General features: G+C 46.3%; 1 protein-coding gene across 5 annotated transcripts in view; it reads right to left on the bottom strand.

Annotated features, from left to right (window-relative positions):
- TMEM200A (transmembrane protein 200A) overlaps window positions 1-16,319 on the bottom strand; it is a 70,686-nt gene that overhangs the window by 47,496 nt on the left and 6,871 nt on the right. The window contains exon 1 of one of the 5 annotated variants that reach the window (XM_045008588.1): window positions 15,218-15,255. The exons of 2 other annotated variants lie outside the window; for them this stretch is intronic. The gene's annotated coding sequence lies outside the window, so the exon portion shown is untranslated. Of the gene's footprint in view, window positions 1-1,072; window positions 1,141-8,649; window positions 8,783-15,217; window positions 15,256-16,319 lie in introns of those variants that run through there. 2 more of the 5 variants (XM_045008587.1, XM_045008590.1) reach the window with 2 other exon arrangements.

Here is a 16,319-nt window from a genome sequence, read left to right as displayed (position 1 = left end):
GAGGAAACAGAGGGACACTACCACAAATAGTAAACAGGAGGTGCTGCTTGGGCATGTAGAGAGCCATGTAAGATATATGCCCCAGGGTTTGGCTGTTTCTTTATTCTACTCATCTCAGCAGTGCCTCACCATCTATGCTGCTATTCATACCCACATTAGGGAGTCATGTGGTGTATGTGCTCTACAGACTGCTAAAAGGTGTGTGCAGTGTAGACATACCTTTAGGGAATACAGACTTTGATGCAGGAGCAGTGAAACAAAGAGGTGAGAAGAAATGGAGACAACGGAGTGGGGGGGGAAGGATGAAGTATAGAAACAGGACTTCTTGTGGGCATCTAGAAAGAAGGGGATGTTATGGGGTCACAGAAGATCAGTGGGGTTAGAATTTTCTGGTGGCAGGAAAGGAAACCTCAGAAGAGAAGACAGAGAACTTGACACCAAAAGACTCTAGAAATGGAGTGGGTCCACCATTTGAAATCAAATACACTAGAGATGAGGTAGCAGGCCACCTACACAAACTTCTTCCCCACAAGGCCATATGGTGGTGAGGGATGGGGAGAAACAAGGAACTGTTTGAGGGAAGTAATAGTTTCTTGAGTGCAAGGCCTTAAAAAGACCTTAACAGATTCAGATAAACATTCAGACCCTTGAATAGAAGGCTGGATACGTGGCTATGATTTCTTTTATCGTAACTTGTGAATGTTTGTAGCAGGGAGAATGGATTCCCAGCCTGTTCTCTGTTCATTTTACTGTATGTGCAGAGTGGGGAAGAGTTGTTGCAATATAAAAATGTGGCATCTGTTTTAATAAAAACAAAACCTAGCCTGAGAATGAGCAATAAAAAATAATGTTTGGCAAATAAAATATACTCCACTGAAATTTAGAACAGTAAACAAAATATGAAGTGATAAATACAAGCCATCCATCCCCTTTAGTTTGATCAATCTACAAAAAGTCACGACATTACACCCTGTCATCTCTTATTTTCTTGGGAGACAAACCCCAGGCCAGAGTTTTTGGCTCATTTTCAGCTCTCTGCGGTGATTCAAGGTATGTGTTTTTATAGTTTTACCTCCATGATTGATAGTTCTCTTGAAGATCCACATAAAGCAAGTAATGCTTAACAACGTTCGTCCTTCAACTTTTGCACACAGACATAAGCTTGTTTAATCTGCCCTCATGGCTTTGTGCTCTAGAAATGTGAAAATGGTACATTTATATTTTTTATTTAATTTTATTTATTTACTTCTGCTGCTTTGGGCAGTTTTGTGCTGCCAAAATTATGATTTTCTATTGAAAACCAACTGGATCCCAACACATTTGGAAGAGTGCAAAGCAGGTTATATAGACATTATATTTCACACTCACCACGTGGATTTTCTTTCCTGGAAACTAGTCACCTACCAGGGCTGGATTAAGGTCTTGTCTACACTACAAAGTTTCGTCCGCAAAAACTGCCTTTTGTAAAACTACTTTTGGCGACAAAACTCTGCTGTTTTGCTGAAAAAATAAAATCACCTCAACGAGAGGCATAAAGCCTTTTGTGGCAAAATTAAAGTGACAAAGCATCAATGTAGACACTGCTGTTTGTTTTGTCGACAGAACTGGCTTCCCACCATGCCTGCACTGAAAAAAAAATTATGTTTATTAACCTCAAGGTTGCAAAGAAAAAAAAGCTTAAAAACATAAACCCAGCGTAACCAATGCAGAGATGGTTGCATGAAAATGTAGACAAGTAACAGCAATGGAAAATGCCTGGCTGCACACACCACTAGAGCAGGCCAGGGCCAGATCGGGGGGTGCCCTCTGCTGCTGTTCTGCAAGGGCTCTGCTGCCACTACTAAGGAGTAATAGGAGGCTCATCAATGCCACTTCACCCTCCGCTGGGCATTGCCTAAAATTGACCCTGTCAACCACTTAACTTCTTCACCAACTGCAACAGATTACTGGCAGTATGGGGGTTTTGTAGTTGTGCAGTGTAGCATTTTACAGGCTGCTGCTACAGTACTGACCTATCCTTCCTGTCCAAGTTTTTTATTCCTGATTTGATCATATTCACAGCTCTATATTCATCTTGTGTTTCCCACATACACCTCTACAGGTCACCCAATAAAAGTGATAATAAATTGAGTACCACCACTTTTGTCATTTTGGCATTAAGCAAAAGGGCCACTGGCTGTATGGGAAAGAGTTTAGTCCAGACAGGTGGGACACTGATCACACCACAGTGACTAAATCAAAAGAGCAGATAGAGTTTGAAATGAGAACAGCAGTAGCAGAGTGAGCAATAGCAAAATCTCCAAGCAGATCCCACTGTTATGTTAGCATCATTGAATCCGATCTATGCTCTATACACAGGAGATCACAGGATTGAGCATAAGCAACAATCAAAGTTTAAGGAAATAGACAATTTACAACCTCATCCCTCTTCGTCAGGCAAAAATCCCACTGGGCTCCAAGACAGCATCCTTCTAACTCCAGAGGAAATGACTCATGAGCAGGGCCGGCTCTAGAGCCCAGCGCGCCAAGCAGGCGCGTGGGGCGGCCCTTTCCCGGGGGGGCGGCAGATTGGGCCGGCGGACCTGCCGCAGTCATGCCTGCGGGAGGTCCACCGGAGCCCCGGGACGACCGGACCTGCCGCATGCATGACTGCGGAGGGGGCGCTTGTCCCGCGGCTCCAGTGGACCTCCCGCAGGCATGACTGCGGACGGTTTGCTGGTCCCGCGGCTCGGCTGGACCTCCCGCAGGCATGCCTGCGGCAGCTCCAGCAGAGCCGCTGGACCTGTGAACCGTCCGGAGGTCCAGCCGAGCCGTGCGACCAGCGGACCCTCCGCAGTCATGCCCGCGGGAGGTCCGCTGCTCCCGCGGCTCCGGGGCGCCTCCCGGGCATGACTGCTTGGGGCGGCCAAAAACGTAGAGCCGCCCATGCTCATGAGAAATATCCTCCTATGAACATTTTCAGCAGCATCAACATCTCTGCAAAGACCATTCATGCTCCAGCCTGTGGTTTTAACAAGTACCTGCCTCTGTCTGATTGCTTAGCTCTCGGACGTAAGTTTAGTTATTGGACCTATATTTTTCAGTGACTGCTGTTTGAGACCTGCAGAGAGAACTACCAGGTTAGGAGGTGGCCACTTCAGAAAAAAAAAACTAGGGACAGAATGCTGCAGTGTGTTTTCCTCAGCCCCCCAGTTAAATGGGAGCATATCAAATCTGTCCTCCATAATCTACCCGACTTCCCATGAATATGATGGACTGAGGCCTTGAACTTGACTCATCTTCAAGGCACTCAATAGCCTTGACCCAGCATATCCAAGAGATCATTTAAAAGCTCAGGAATGAAGAATGTGGTCAAGAATCCCATTCTTCAGAAACAATGGAACCTTCTACCATAATTCTGCAAGAGACAAAGCTTTCTCAGGGAGAAGTCAGACTATGGAATGAACTCCCTCATGAACTAAGGACCATCACAAATCTTACCCATCTTCTGCTCCAGGTGCACACTTCTTTCACTATTGTAATAATCTTTGTAGAAAGTATACCTTGTAAGGTATCATCTGAAAATTCATAATTTGCTGGTCAATACTGTCCTGATAAAATATGTATGGCAGCATTGTAGGTGAACTTCTAAGATTTCCCTGTATGATGTTAAGAGTGCATGCTCAAAACTCATTGTAGCACCAATCTGGTCAAACAGGCCTGTCATGAATAAAGGAGTGTACATATGCCTTAATTTGCATATAAGCAGTAAACAGAGTCACAAAGAAGGGCAACAAATAAATCTCAAACAGCTTGGGGGGCGGGCGGGCGGGGGGGGAAGCAACAGGAAACATCCTTCCACCCGGACTCTGTCTCCTAGTTCCCAGCTGGAAACATTTTCAAGAAGGGGACTTCTGAAAAGATGGGGCAAACATCCCAATCCACCCATCTCTCTCTCCCCCGACCCTAACATTCTCTAAATCTGAGAAGACAAAAGGAAACACAGTCATTGGACTTTGGAGGAAGGGTCCTGACCTGAGAGTTTGACCAGTAATCTTGTTGGAAGCATGTGGTGAGAAGTTTTGCTTGAATCTTATATAGTTTGTTAAGTTAGGCACTAGTAAGTGTTTTATCTTTATTTTTCTTGTAACCATTTCTGACTTTTGCGCTTCATTACTTGTAATCACTTAAAATCTCTCATTGTAATTAATAAACTTGTTTCACTGTTTTCTCCAGTGTGTTTAAATTGAAGTGTCTGGGTAATTCTACTTAAGATAATATACCAGTTTATTATTCCCTAATAGGAATACCAAACTTAATATATTTGAACTGTCCAAGAGAAGGCTGGACAGTACAAGACATACATGTCTGGGGAAAATCTGGAACTGGGAGTGTGTTGAGCTCATCCTGCAGTATAACCAAGGCTGATGAGAGCCAGGGTGCAACTGGCAGGCTGCAGTTACACAAAGACACGCATGGTGTGGCTTGCAAGCTCAAAGGCTGTTTGTGAGTGGCCAAGTGGGAGCTACTTTTGCAAGGCTTTGTAAGGCACCCTAGATTGCAGGACAGGAGTGAAAGAGGCCCCACTAGTCTGAATTGTACCCCGGTATGTCACACCCACACAATTAGTACAACTTATATCCGTGCCACTTTTTCAGCAGTAATGTCAGTAACACCCCAAATGATAGACTAAAAAGTATGTTCTGTGGAACATAATATATCTCACAACTAACTTTGCAAACTTTGCAAATGCTCATGGCTATCTTTCCTGACATACGATAAGTATTTGCAGGATCAGGGCCTCAGGAAGCAAGTTATGTTTTTCTAATAAAATATAGTCTGAAACTACTGAACTGTCTCCAACAAGGCACTTAGGGCCTCAGTCATATTCCACATTGTACACCAGTCAGAGAGGCCAAATCCTGGGAGAATAAAGCAGACACCGTAGTAGGATGGAAATAAACAGTATGGTTTGAAAAGTAAGTAGGAATCTATGGCCACATTATGTGTCTCCCCCTGCACAAAGCCTAAGCAAACACACTGGCATCCTTCTCTATGATACACTCTCTCCACTTGCCCCCCACCAATAGTCATTCCCTCCCATCCCCAAATATATTCACCCACCTCTACTTCCCTGTCCCTTAATACAGTGGCTCTCAATCTTTCCAGACTACTGCACTCCTTTCAGGAGTCTGATTTGACTTGCATACCCCCAGTTTCACCTCACTTAAAAGATACTTGCTTACAAAATCAGACATAAAAATAAAATAAAAAAAAATCACAGCACACGATTACTGAACTATTGCTAACTTTCTCATTTTAACCATATAATTATAAAATCAACTGGAATATAAAATATTGTACTTACATTTTGGTGTACAGTATATACAGCAGTATAAACAAGACATTGTCTGTGAGATATTTGAGTTTGTTCTGACTTCACTAGTGCTTTTTATGTAGCCTGTTGTAAAACTGTTGTTGAGCTGATGTACCCCTGGAACCCTTCTGTGTACCCCCAGGGGTACATATATCCCTGGTTGAGAACCACTGCCTTCATGCATATCCCAATGTTTGTTCCTTCCACTATCCCAACCCTTCTCTCTAACTACTCACCCTACAATACTTACCTGCCCCCACTCATACTTCTACATACTTTTACAATTCCCTTCATCTTCCTAAACCTATCTTTTCCCATCTGTAGTCACTCCAAAACTTTCTCTGTCCAAACATAGCTCCAACCACAGGCCAGAGTTCCTCTGCTTCCCTCCCCTCCTCCGGGGCCTCCTGGAGCCACGGGATGCTTTGCTAAAAATCATGATCTGAATAAAGATACTGGATTTATGGCTTATTAAAACGATCAGTAACCCACTAACCCTTCCCTTTTTTTGTCCTATGCCTGCAGAGGTACTGATGGGCTACTTCACTTTAAATGGTCTCTCAAAAATGTGTGTTACTAGGGCTGTCAAGCGATTTTAAAAAATTAATCACAATTACTAGCACTATTAATTGCACTGTTAAACAATAATAGAATACCATTTAAATATTTTGCATGTTTTCTACATTTTGAAATATATGGATTTCAATTACAACACAGAACAGTGTAAAGTGCTCACTTTATATTTATTTTTATTACAAATATTTTGCTATAAAAACAAAAGAAATAATATTTTTCAATTCACCCCACACAAGTACTGTAATACAATCTCTTTATCATGAAAGTTGAACTTACAAATGTAGAATTATGTACAAAATATAACTGCATTCAGCCTACTAGTCCACTCAGTCCTACTTCTTGTTCAGTCAGTTACTCAGACAAACAAGTTTGTTTATATTTGCAGAAGATAATACTATCCACTTCTTGTTTACAATGTCACCTGACAGTGAGAACAGGTGTTCACATGGCACTGTTCTGGCTGGCGTCGCAAAATATTTATGTGCCAGCTGCATTAAATATTCATATGTTCTTTCATGCTTCAACCACCATCAGTATGCATCAATACTAATGAGGGGTTCTGCTCAATAACGATCAAAAGCAGTGCAGACCAACACATGTTCATTTTCATCATCTGAGTCAGATGCCACCAGCAGAAGGTTGATTTTCTTTTTTGGTCATTTGGATTCTATAGTTTCCACATCGGAGTGTTGCTATTTTAAGACTTCTGAAAGCATGTTTCACACCTCTCAGATTTTGGAAGGCACTTCAGATTTTTAAACCTTGGGTCTAGTGCTGTAGCTATCTTTAGAAATCTCACATTGGTACCTTCTTTGCGTTTTGTCAAATCTGCAGTGAAAGTGTTCTTAAAATGAACATGTGCTGGGTCATCATCCAAGACTGCAATAACATGAAATATATGGCAGAATGCAGGTAAAACAGAGCAGGGGACATACAATTCTCCCGCAAGGAGTTCAGTCACAAATTTAATTAACGCTTTTTTTTTTTTAAATGAGCGTCATCAGCACGGAAGCACGTCCTCTGTAATGGTGGCCGAATCACGAAGAGGCATATGAATGTTTAGCATATCTGGAACACAAATACATTGCAATGCCAGCTAAAAAAGTGCCATGCAAATGGCACTTTCTGGTGACATTGTAAATAAGAAGAGGGCAGCATTATTTCCCATAAATGTAAACAAACTTGTTTGTCTTCGTGACTGAAGAAGGACTGAGTGGACTTATAGCAGTGGTCCCCAACCATTTTGTCTGGTGGGCGCCAGACGAAGGACCGTGGCGGTAGTCGAGCATCCACCGAAATGCTCCCAAAATTCGGCAGCATTTCGGCGGCGACACCTCTAGATGCGCTGCTTGCCGCCGACAAGCGACATCATCGAGAGGCATCGCCGCTGAAATGCTGCCGAATTTTGGCAGCATTTCGGCAGATGCTCGACTGCCGGCCAGGACACGGGTACATTTAGATGCCCCCGCGGGTGCCCGCGGGCACCACGTTGGGGACCCCTTATAGTCTCTAAAGTTTTACATTGTTTTATTTTTGAGTGGAATTACATAACAAAAAAAAGTCTACATTTGTAAGTTGCACTTTCCTGATAAAGAGATTGCATTACTGTATTGTATGAGGTAAACTGAAAAATACTATTTATTTTCTTTATATTATTGTTATTATCTGTAAAAAAGATAAAGTGAACACTGTACACTTTGTATTCTGTGTTGTAACTGAAATCAATATATTTGAAAATGTAGAAAAACATCCAAAAATATTTAAATAGTATTCTATTATTGTTTAACGGTGCGATTAATAGCGCTACTAATCTTGATTAATTTTTTTAATTGCTTGAGAGCCCTAGTTTACACATATTTTGAGAGACCATTTAAAGTGAAGGAGCCCGTCAATTGGTATTCTATTGTTTAACAGTGCAATTAAAACTGCAATTAATCATGATTAATTTTTTTGAGTTAATCGCATGAGTTAACGGAGATTAATCAATAGCCCTAGTGTTGACTATGTGTCTTTAGTTGTGACACTTTAAATACCTTTCCCAGACCTGAAGAAGAGCTCTGTGTGGCTCAAAAACTTGCCTCTCTCACCAACAGAAGTTGGTCCAATAAAAGATATTACCGCACCCACCTTGTGTCTCTAATACCCTGGGCCCAACACAGCTACAACAATACTACAAACTTTAATTCTTAAATTTTACAAACACCAAGCCTGAAAATGAAATTAACTATTTTGAAATGAAGTTTACTAAACGTCAGAGAGTGACATACTTTTGAAAATTTAAGTGACCTAGTAGCACAAGTCACACTTCAAATGGGACAAGATCTAATGTTGTAAATATGTCCACCATGACAAACATTTCTGTAATTTAAAATAAAATGATACTGGTTTAAACTCAATCATTTCAGCTGCAGGGTAAAAAAGGAGTTCTTATTTTTTCACAATCTAAATTCTTTGATAGCCTTAATTTTAGAGGAATAGAAAATAATGAAAATAGCATACATGTTTGCACAATTACTTCTAAGCCTCTTTACACAGAAATGAAATGAGACTAGGTTTTATAGACACTATTAAGGGAAATAAATTAGAAGAGCTGTCTATACCTGGCTTTCTCAAACTCTTGGGCCTCTCTCATCTGCTTTCCTCCCATGTCTGGATGGGGCTTGAAACCTTTGTCTTTTCATGTACAGTCTTGACAAGAACAAAATGCAAATTACTACCTGAGATTGTTAGATTTCCTGTGCGCTTTTTTCCAGCTCGTACTAAAAACTCTTTCATGCATCCCTCAGGGCTGCAGGAACTGAGAAGGTATTCCCCTACAATGATGACTCCTGTCCAGCTGCAGTTAGGGTTGCCAACTCTGTAATATTTAAAAAACAGACACTCCATCAGGAGTCCCTGAACCTCCCGCGGCCCTTCCCCTTGAGGCACTGTCCCCCATTCGCTTCTCTTCTCCCCTCCCCCATTGCTTGTTGGTCTCCCTTTCTTTCCCACCAGCCTGCCTCCAGAGGGACTCACCTGCAGAGCCGAGGCTGGGAGCTGCAACGGCTCAAAGCAGGTAGCAGACGGCCCTGGCTGAGCAGGGGCTAGCGCGGGTGATGAGCCAGAGCCTCCCCACCTCCCCTTCCTGCAGTAACCAGACTTTTAGCGTCTGATCGTAGCCCCTTTTCCACCGGACTTTCCGGCTGAAAACCAGGCACCTGGCCACCCTACCTGGGGTGGGGGCAACACTGTGTTGCTAGTGCTAAAGGCAGGAAAAACTGTTTCTTCTCCATTCCCTATACTCCCCCTAGTGGTGCCCAGACAGAGTGGTGCTTCTGTGGAAAGGGGGTGGAAGCAGCCAGATGCCTCAGGGCCTTGCTGGCAGGAAGACAAAAGAGAACAGCCTGAGGACTGGGAGGACAGAACATGGGGAGAAGACAAGCGGGGGCGCTCCCTGGAGTCCTGGTTATCCCTTGAATATGTATCCCCTCATTATGTCCAATAAGCCTATTTCCTCTTAGACCTCAGGTCTCTAACTACATTCCCCCTCAAGTCCCTGTTCTCCTGGGAGTAGTGGGGACTTGTGAGTCCCTCTACAGATTATCAGTGTGAGTAAATGATTCCACACCTGGTCTGAGTTAGGTGCACAGAAACAAGCTCATCCATATTACTGGAACATGTCAAGGTGAAAGCTATTGCTATTGTAAGTGTGCTTTAGTAGTCTGGCATTACACTAATTGCAGTGATATATGAATACTGATTTACCTGAACTGATAGGAAGGTGGGGCTTCCTGAGCTCATTTGTTTTGATAACAGCTGGACTTGATTGTAATGTTTGAGAGCCACTGTCTGTACTGCAGTTTAAGGCTTTGAGTCCTAACAAATCATGGATGAATTTTAAATATGGGAATAAATTATAATAATTGGAAATTCATCTCACTCATGACAATATTCAACTTTTGGTCATATTGCCCTTGTGTTTTAGCATGTAATACCTTTGGGCAAGATTAACTATTTAGAGTAGGAGTGGTAAAGATCCATCATGCAAGTCAAGTGGATAAGTTTAAACACATGCTATTGGAAGAATGACCAAGCCTCTTTTGTATATTTTTAGTTTAATATTTAGTACATTTTAAGTGAAAACATTAATTGAATATAAACTTGTTCTCCAATAACAGTCTACTGCTTACAAATAAGCAGAGATATTCATGTGGAAACATTCAGGCTCATAATGGAGGGGGGTGGGGACAAAATTCACATCCTGGCAATAGTGATATCACACCAAACATAAAAGTGAAGTTTTTTTAAAAGGCCTCCTAATTAATGTGATTTTGTAATGATTTAAACGAATAAAAACATAGGTTATAAAAATAGTTAAATTGCTCTCTGAATTCCCTCCTGTTGTGGAAGGAATCCTTACAGCTGTCATTGTAAAAGTTCTAAAAGCCCCATTCTGGTTTCATATTTTATTTATGGAGTGTGTGTATATATATATATATATATATACACACACACACACATATACACACACACATATACACACACACACACACACCACAATCCCTACCATGGGTCTTCAGTGGTGTTTTAACCTGGCACCTTCAGGACCAAAGTACACACCTTTGCCACCTGAGATAAAAAAGTAAGTCCATTAACTGGTGGCACTTTAAGGTTGTTTTCCTCTATATACACGTCAGCTTCTAGGTGGGGAGGCAACACATACTTTACAAGCATGGTAACACAAACCCCAATGCAGTATATACAAATTACATAAAAGCTCAGCCTCAGATTGCCTCTTTCTATGGAGGAAATCCAAGATGGCAGTCTTGAGGTGCTTAGTCTCCCTTCCCTTATGAAACAGCAGGTAAAAAGCAGCAAATTCACAAAAGTAGAATTTTCTGTTCTTTCTCAATTGTTTTTTCACTGACCAGTTGTGATGGAAAGTAGCTTCAGTTATTTTTATGAATAGGTTATTGTGAAGGAGCAGAGAGACAGCTACCAGGCACAGCAGGGGTTAAAGAAAACCTGTGGGGTCAGCTAGCCCCACCCCATTAGGGTGACCAGATAGCCAGTGTGAAAAATCAGGATGGAGGTCAGGGGGTAATAGGAACCTATATAAGACAGAGCCCTGAATATCAGGACTGTCCCTATAAAATCGGGACCTCTGGTCACCCTACACCCCATTATACCTGCAGCCAATGCCAGGCTTGGACGGAGGAGAAAAGAAGAGAGCCTGGTTCAGTCAGGGGCTGACTGGCAAAGAGGCAGGTGTTCTCTGTGTGTCTGTCTGAAGGCACAGACACAACCTACCTGCCAACGCGGCCACTGAAATCAAGTAAGTCTTCCCCTGCCAAGAGGAATCTACCACCAAGCCCCAACGGTGGGGAAACTGAACTAGCAGGGCCATGCCCCAAACTAAAGGACTTACATAGGGAACAGCTCAGACAACAGTTATTGAACCCCACCCCCATCACAGCTGGGAGCAAGAGCCATCTCCCCTGTCTAGGGGTGTGAGTGGCCCAGGACCCGAGAAAAAGGAGGGCTGGTCTCCCACTCCAGCCCCTAACCAACGATCTAGCCGCTAGGCTGCCCGGCCACTGAGCGCCCTATCACAAATTGTGGAGAATGTGGGCGTGAACCCATTTCCTGCTGCAGGGAGTTAAAACAAACAAAAAATGGGGCAGAGAGAGAAGCCGCCCCATGCCAAGCCCTTGAATGGAGGTGGAACAGCTGCTGAAATGGATGGCCGAACAAAACACCCAGCAACAACAGCAACTCCTGCAGCAGATGGGTATGCAGCAGTAGCAGCAAATTTGCTAATTGGCAGCCCAGCAGCAGCAACAACAGTTGGTCTAACAGGTGGCCTCCATTTTGCAACCCGCTGCCCCAGCAGAGCTTCCTAACCCTGCCCCTATTGGGCTTGCCAGAATGGGGTCTGACAATGATCCTGAGGCTTTCTTAGAGACTTTTGAACAGGTGGCCATGGTAGCCCAGAGGCCCTGAGCAGGGCCAGCTCTAGGCACCAGCAAACCAAGCACGTGCTTGGGGCGGCACATTTTCAGGGGCGGCATTCCGGCCATTTTTTTTTTTTTTGCTTCAGGTGGCAAAAGCCTAGAGCCAGCCCTGGTAGCAGCAGCGTGTCGTGCACAGGGGATGCCCTGGGGCCGCTGTGGTTTGTGCCGCACCTTGTCGGGGCCAGGCAGACTCCGAGTGGGGGACACTTAGGCTGAGGGCAACCCCACGGGGCACACTGAGCTGCCTGCAGGTGCCGCAGGGCAGCTGCCCCCCAGTGCCGCAGCCGGGGCTGAGCGAAGCAGCCCGAGCCACACAGGGACTGCGGCGGGGCGGCCAGAAGCAGCAGCAGGGCCATAGAGGACAGGATGCTGCTGTGTGGGGCCCGCGTCCTGCTCTGCAGGGCTCACTGGGGCTACCCTGCCCCGGCTCCTCAGCCCCCTGCCAGGGCGGACCCCCGGCTCTGCCCTCCCGGGTCCAAGCCGGTCCTGGAGGTGGGAGCCCTGGCAGGAGGGACCCTGGGCTAAGGTGCGGCCCGGGAGCCCCGCTGCTTACCCCGACCCTGCCAGCGCTGGACTGGCTGGAGGTGAGAGGGGAGTGGGCGGAGTCAGTACTAGTTGGGGGGAGTGAGAGCCCAGGACTGGGGCGACAGGGGGTGCGGGTGGGCGAGAGCACTGGGGGGGGGGCGAGAGCCCAAGGCTGGAGGGGGGGCAGCTAAAAATTTTTTTGCTTGGGGCAGCCAAAAACCTAGAGCCAGCCCTGGCCCTGAGACCAATGGGCTGCAGTGCTGGCCCCATACTTAACTGGAGTAGCACACACCGTATACCACGCTTTAGACACCACTGCTGCCCAGGACTATGCCCAAGTCAAGGCAGTGATCCTTGAAACCCTAAATATTTCAGAGAAAACGTTCTGGCAATGCTTCCATGGGGAGCGGTACCTGTGGGGGCCCAACCCCACCTGGTCACCCAGAAGCTGCATGACTCATGCTGGAGATGGCTAAAACCAGAAGTAAAGACGGGTGCAGGTCGCTGAACGGGTCCTACTAGAGCAATTTGTCCAGATCCTGCCCCCCTGGGGGAAGAGAGTGGGTGTTGTGGCATCACCCTGACGCCGTGACGGAAGCCATTCAGCTCATGGAGAACTACTTAGCCACCAGAACTCGGGGAGACGCATCATGCCCGAGCACCCAGGTACCAAGGCAGAAAACCCCACGTGCCACCCAAGAGCAGGACCAGTGTTTCACATGTGGCCATTCTGGGGACTGGTCCAGAGACTGCCCGTACATGGAATGTAGCTTTGGGAAGATCTGGAGTCTGCAGGCACGAGCATGCCCCAGGGACCCAGCAAAAGCTGAGCATCTTGCTGTGGGTAAATGGGAAAGAGGTGATTGAACTCATAGATTCAGGGTGTGCCCAGACTCTGGTACGAAGTACAGTGGTGCCTAATCCTGGCCCACCTCAGGGCACCATCATGTTGCAGTGTGTGCATGGGGATGTGAGGGCCTACCCCCACACGGAAGTGACTTTAACAATAGGGAAACACGAAGAGCTGCTGATGGTCAGTCTGGCCCCGACACTGGCCTACCTGCTTATCTTAGGCCAGAACTGGGACTATTTTGGGGAATTGTTAGCGAACCTGGTGGTGCCCCTGTCCAACGGTCAAGGATCCCAGACACCGGCCAGCCTGAAGCAGTGACCCTTGCAGGCTTGGGGAAAGTAGATGACACTGGTAAAGGGGCATCACAGGCCTCAGTGCCAACTCAGGCCCACCAGGTCCCCTCCCAGCCAGGAGAGGAACTTACTCCATTACCCGAATCAGGGATCCTGACTCGCCTCTCTAACTTTGTGGAGGAGCAACGGGCTGACAACACCCTGAGCCACAAGTGGCAGTGGTGAATGGGGAGACTGTTGAACCCCACCAAGCGGGACGGTTCCTACGCTTTGAGATTCAAGGTGACCGTCTGTACCACACAGAGAAAGATCAACCAACCAAAGATGTTCCACATCAGTTCTTGGTGTCCAAACCTTACCGGAAGAAAGTTATGTGGCTCCCACCTCTCTTATTTGTGGGCCGAGAAGTACCACAGTCTTCCATTGGTTTCTCACTGTGTGAGCTTTTACATGGGAGGCCACCCTGGGGGATTTTAGACCTCATTCAAGAAATGTGGGAGGAGCAACCATCCCGAGCCGACAACGTGGTACAGTATGTGCTAAACCTGCAGGAGAAACTTGAGGCCCTAGGTTCATTTGCCAGGGAGAACCTCCTACATGCCCAACAAGCAGCTTACAATAAGTGAGCACATCTCCAGGAGTTTCAGCCCGGTGACTGGGTGCTATTATTATTGCCCACTTTGGAGTCAAAGCTCCTGGCCTGCTGGCAAGGACCATACAAGGTGATCCAGCGTGTGGGGCAGGTGAACTATGAAATCAAGCAAAAGGACAAATGTAAGGATACAACAGATCTATCACGTGAACCTGTTAAAAACATGGAAAGCTCAGAAATGCTTACTAATAGCACCCTACCCACCAGAGTCTGAACAAGGCCCGCGAACCCTGGGGTGGTCAAGATTGGGAATAATCTTAACCCCAAGCAGAGAGGTCAGGCACAAGAATAGATCACTGCCTTCTCTTCCGTTTTCTCAATCCAACCAGGGCGGACTCACCTGATAACTCATACTCAGACGGAATCAGGCATTAAAGTGAGAGAAACCCCCCCACCCCTTCCCGAGAAGCTTAGAAAGACCATGAGAGATGAGCTCCGCTCAATGATCACATTAGGAATGATTGAGAAGTCATTCAACGACTGGAAAAGTCCTGTGGTTCTGGTCCCTAAGCCTGAGGGAAGCACTCGCTTTTGAATAGACTTCCGCAAGGTCAATGCGGTATCAAAGTTTGATGCCTATCTGATGCCTCGCGTTAATGAACTGCTCAACTGGCTCGGAAAGGCGGAATACATCACAACTTTAGACTTAAAGGGCTATTCGCAGATCCCCCTTACTCCTGAGTCCGGGGGAGGGGGGAAATACTTTCTCCACCGCCTTCAGGCTTTTCCAGTTCCGGACTATGCCCTTCGGCTTGCATGGGGCCCCAGTCACATTTCAGCAGCTAATGGACTGAATTCTCTGCCCCCATTACAGATATACAACAATGTACTTAGATGATGTGGTGATCTATGATGTGGTGCAACTGGCAGCACCATCTGAAACATGACCGTAGTCCTGGAGTCCCTCAAAGAGGCCAGCCTGACAGCAAACCCCACCAAATGTCACTTGGGAAGCATGAGACCACCTACCTCAGGTACACATTCAGAAGAGGTATAATCCGACCCTTGATTATCAAAGTCCAGGCCCTCCAGCTGTGCCCCACACCATCATCAAAGAAGCAGGTATGTCAATTCCTGGAAGTAGCTGGATATTACTGCCACTTTATCCTGGGGTTCTCCTCCATTGCAGCCCCCCTTTCCAATCTCCTCAAGAACGAGAGTCGTAAAAGGATCCAGTGGACCACAGCCTGTGGAGGCGGCGTTTCAAACTCTGAAGGCCCAGCTCTCTCAGGAGCTGGTCTTCTACAGCCCTGATTTCACCAAGGAGTTTTTGTTGCAAACAGATGCCTCAGACATGGGTCTAGGAGCGGTTCTATCACAGGTAGTGGGGGCGACGAACACCCCATCCTGTATATTAGCAGGAAACTGTTTCCGCGAGTATTCTGTAATTGAGAAAGAAGCCCTGGGAGTAAAATGGGCCATGGACTCACTCCATTATCATCTTCTGGGAACGCACTTCACCTTAGTTACCAACCATGACCCCCTCCACTGGCTCCATGCCATGAAGGACACAAATCCCCGAATCATGAGATGATGGTACCTCTCTCTCCAGCCTATCTCCTTCCGCATCCAGCACTGGGCTGGGAAAGCCCATCTAAATGTGGACTTCTTTTCACAGGATGGTGGAGGACAGTTGCGGGGGGCGCAGACCCCAAAGGATTTCATGGGGGTAGGGGGATGTGTGAAGGAGCAGAGAGATGGCTGCCAGGCACAGCAGGAGTTAAAGAAAACCTGTGGTTTCAGCTAGCCCCACCCTGTTATAACTGCAGCCAATGCCAGGCCTGGAAGGGGGAGAAAAGAAGGGAGCCTGGTTCAGTCAGGAGCTGACTGGTGAAGAGGCAGGAGCTCTCTGTGTGTCTGCCTGAAGGCACAGACATGACCTGCCTGCCAACGCGGCCACTGGAAGCAAGTAAGTCTTCCCCTGCCAAGAGGAATCTACCGCCAAGCCCCAACTGTAGGGAAACTGGACTAGCAGGGCCACGCCCCAAACTAGAGGACTTACATGGGGAGCAGCTGAGACAACAGGCCCTAAGCCCTCCGTCACGGCTAGGAGCAAGATCCATCTCACCTG

This window comes from Mauremys mutica, chromosome 3 (genome assembly GCF_020497125.1).
Source record: "Mauremys mutica isolate MM-2020 ecotype Southern chromosome 3, ASM2049712v1, whole genome shotgun sequence".
NCBI lineage: Eukaryota > Metazoa > Chordata > Testudines > Geoemydidae > Mauremys > Mauremys mutica.
The sequence above is the reverse complement of the archived record's forward strand: the minus strand, read 5'-3'. Positions and strand labels throughout refer to the sequence as shown.